The sequence below is a fragment of the Phoenix dactylifera genome, unplaced genomic scaffold (assembly GCF_009389715.1).
Source record: "Phoenix dactylifera cultivar Barhee BC4 unplaced genomic scaffold, palm_55x_up_171113_PBpolish2nd_filt_p 001768F, whole genome shotgun sequence".
NCBI classification, from domain to species: Eukaryota; Viridiplantae; Streptophyta; class Magnoliopsida; order Arecales; family Arecaceae; genus Phoenix; species Phoenix dactylifera.
In genome coordinates this window covers 19,745-23,651 of record NW_024069066.1, presented here as the reverse complement: position 1 = coordinate 23,651, position 3,907 = coordinate 19,745, and the positions used below count along the sequence as shown (strand labels likewise).

Genomic DNA, 3,907 nt, shown 5'->3' with positions numbered 1-3,907 from the left:
ATTTTCGGTAGTCAACACACATGCGCCAACTCGTCGGAACACGAGTTGGGACTAGTTCACCCTGCTCATTTTTGACTACCGTCAGACCCGCTTTCTTGGGAACAACTTGAGTAGGACCCACCCACTTGCTATCGAAAATCGGGAAAATAATACCCACATCGAGCAACTTGAGGACTTCTGCTTTAACCACATCTCTCATCGTAGGATTCAACCTGCATTGCATTTGCCTTGTGCTTTTGGCATTGTCCTCCAAATATATCCGGTGCGTACAAATTAAAGGGCTAATCCCCTTCAAGTCGGCAATAGACCATCCTAAAGCTCCTTTATGATTCTTTAGAACACCAAGTAATTTTCTTTCTTGGGCATGATTAAGATCAGATGAGATGATTATAGGGAAAGTGTCCTCGGGTCCAAGAAAGGCATACTTGAGTTCCTTCGGTAAAGGTTTCAACTCGAGCTTAGGTGCTTGTTCATGGGATGGTACTATCTTTGCTTCTCGAGATGGCAACTGTTCAAATTCCTCTATTCTCGGTCTCCACCCATTGACCATCATGACATCCGAATTATCTAAAATAGGTGGGACCACATCATTAGAAGTACCTTTAGAACACCAATCTATTAAACCATTGTCGGCCGATTCAGTAAATGTTTCTTTTAGCAGATATTCTTCCGCAATGGTTTCAACCCATTCAACCTCTTTACTTTCTTCATGATCACTGGGTTGTTTGCCTATACTAAAGACGTTCAGTTCCAAGGTCATATTGCCAAAAGAAAGCTTCATGACACCATTCCTACAATTGATCAATGCATTAGAAGTTGCAAGGAATGGACGTCCTAAGATGACCGGAATCTGAGTTGGTGAATTGGAAGCCGGATGTGTGTCCAGTACGATAAAGTCAACAGAAAAATAGAACTTGTCCACTTGGACCAACACATCTTCGATAATCCCTCTAGGAACCTTCACTGACCTGTCAGCTAATTGTAAGGTGACAGTTGTTGGCTTCAACTCACCTAAACCGAGTTGCTCATATACCGTATATGGCAACAAATTCACACTCGCTCCTAAATCTAGCAATGCTCGCTCAATCCTAAAATTGCCAATGATGCACGAGATAGTTGGGCAACCTGGATCTTTATATTTAGGAAGAATGTTATGCTGTAAAATTGCACTCACATTTTCAGCCAGAAATGCCTTCTTCTTGACATTTAAACGACGCTTGACAGTGCACAAATCTTTTAAAAATTTTGCATAGGAAGGCACTTGTTTGATTGCATCAAGAAGAGGTACATTGATTTTTACTTGCCTAAAAAGCTCAAGAATTTCAGAGTTTGGTTCAAGCTTTTGCAAGGGCTTTAATCTTTGTGGAAATGGTGCAGAAAAAGGACATTCAATTTTTTCAGTAGATGTTGGTGCTTCAGTTTCTTCGTTATCCTTTTCTTTTGTCTCGGAAGGGTCAGAATCAGGTATGACTTGAGTTTGTTCTGGGACTGGTCGGTCAATAACCTTTCCACTTCGCAAAGTTATTATACTCTTCGCTTGTTCTTTATGCAAAGTTGAAGATGATGCATTGCTACCGCCATAGACTTGAGGATTAGATTGTGGTTGAGCTGGTAGCTTACCTTTCTCTTGAGCACTTAAAGCAGTGGTCAGCGTTGTCAGTTGATTTCTTAATTCATCATTGATTTTAGCTTGACCTTGTATGAAAGATTGCAAAGTTTCTTCGAGATTGGATTTTTGAGGGGGTGCGTGTGCATAATGAGGTTGCGGAGGTGGAGGAGTTGGGTTATATACTTGTTGAGGTTGGTCATTTCTCCACCTGAAATTTGGATGGTTCTTCCATCCAGGGTTGTAAGTATCCGAAAAAGGATTATTGAAAGATTTTTGATAGGTATTCATAACATTGGCCTGATCGTGCAAGACTTCCTTGAATGCGGGTATTGTGGGGCAATCAGTGGTGAGATGGCCAGGCATCTCACAAATCCTACAACACTCGCTGTTATGTTCTACGGTCTTGACGGGTTCAATCCTTCTAAGTTCAATTTCCTCTACCTTCCTAGTAAGTGCTGCCATTTTAGCCTGAATATCATCCTGAGTACTAAGGTTGTAAAGGCCCCCATATCCAATGCTAGTAGGCTTAGGTAAAGGTTTATTCACTCTATCCCCTGTATCCCATAATTGTGCAGTCTCTGCGAGAGAATCTAAATAGTCCCATGCCTCATCGGGTTGCTTTTCCAAAAATAGACCATTGCACATAGTCTCTATAAATTGTTTTAATTGTGGAGACAACCCTTCGTAAAAGAAACTAATGGTTCTCCATGTTTCAAACCCATGATGAGGACAAGAGAGAAGCAAATCTTTAAATCTCTCCCAGCATTCATAAAATGTTTCATGGTCTTTTTGTTGGAAATTACTAATGTGCCTTTTCAAAAAGTTAGTCCTTTGTGCAGGAAAGAATTTTTTCAGGAATTCTCTTTGCATATCATGCCATGTTCCCAGCGATCTAGGTCTCAAGGAGTTCAGCCATGTTTTGGCTTTATCCTTTAAGGAAAAAGGAAACAAGGTCAATTTAAGGACGTCTTCCGATACATTTGGCACTCTAAATGTGATGCTAATTTCCTCAAAATCCTTAAGGTGAAGATAAGGATTCTCGGATTCCATTCCATGATACTTAGGCAGCAATTGAATTACTCCTGGTTTGATTTCAAAGTGTCCTACATTTTCAGGAATAATCATGCATGAAGGTTGACTAGTCCTAGTGGGATGTAAGTATTGTCGAAGTGTCATAACTGGGGGTCTACTTTCATCACCATGGTGACTTCCTACATCATCAGAAAAATTTGCCATCTCACAAGGTGTGAGATACTGCGAAGGAATTTCAAGGATGTGTCCTAAGGGATGATCTAAAGTTGTACGACTTAATCGACCGGTGTCGTCCCTATTCCACTTTAGCATGCAAAATATTTTCCTTTCTTTTTTTTAATAAATAAATATAAGTACCCTAAAGATACCCTAAAACGACACCCAAAAACAAAAATCTATTCACAATAAAACATGCAACAAAACATTACACCTCAATTTCTAATGTTTTTCTTAAATTTCTAGACAGCTCCTAACTGGTTTGAAGAGGGCACCTAAGCCTCCAATCCGGTCTAATGAACCGAGTTGACCAGGTAAGCTTCCAGGTAAGTGGAGGGGTCACGATGCGTTCGCAAAGGTCCCACTTAAAACCCACTTGCCTCGAACAGATGGACTGTCTCCCTTATAGAAACAAAGCTTGCCAAGACATCAACTAAGCCACAGAGCAAAATTAGTGCAACTTTCGGTGGTCTTCATCCTATTGAGCTCGAATGTCCTTAGGGGCCAACGTCTAGTTGATTTTAGTTAAGCTTAGGATATTTATGCAATGGGGTAATTTTTGGGCTAAGGACGAGTTATGAAATCCCAACCTTATCTTTTTAAATGGGTTCAGCCCTTAGAATATTTTATGCTGATGCCTTATACTATATGCAACAATCAAGAGATTTTTTTTTAATATTTTATGACATGACATTAAATTTCATTGAATAGGTGAGCAAGCAAATTATTTATTTTTTTTTAAATTTTATGAGTTGAAGTTTGAAATTTGAATTCTGAAATTTGAAATTTGAAATTTTAGGTTTTTCCTCTTTATTTTTTTTTATTTTTGAATAATCACCCTTGATCTTTTTTTAAAGTTTTTTTCTTAAATTTTTAATTAGCAATAAGGGTTAATGAGATATGATAACAATAAAATTCTAATTCTAAAAAATTAAATGCAGAAAATTAAAAATAGAAAGCAGCAAGATTTCAGAATGTCAATCAGATCGTTCAGATGAAAGAAACACAGGTTCTGCACCTGACAACCAAATGTGAGTTCAATCAGATGGT

At 38.7% G+C, this 3,907-nt stretch overlaps 1 pseudogene; it reads left to right on the top strand.

The window, feature by feature from the left end:
- The first annotated feature begins 2,324 nt into the window (after window positions 1-2,324).
- LOC120109066 lies at window positions 2,325-2,422 on the top strand (annotated as a pseudogene).
- Window positions 2,423-3,907: the final 1,485 nt, after the last annotated feature.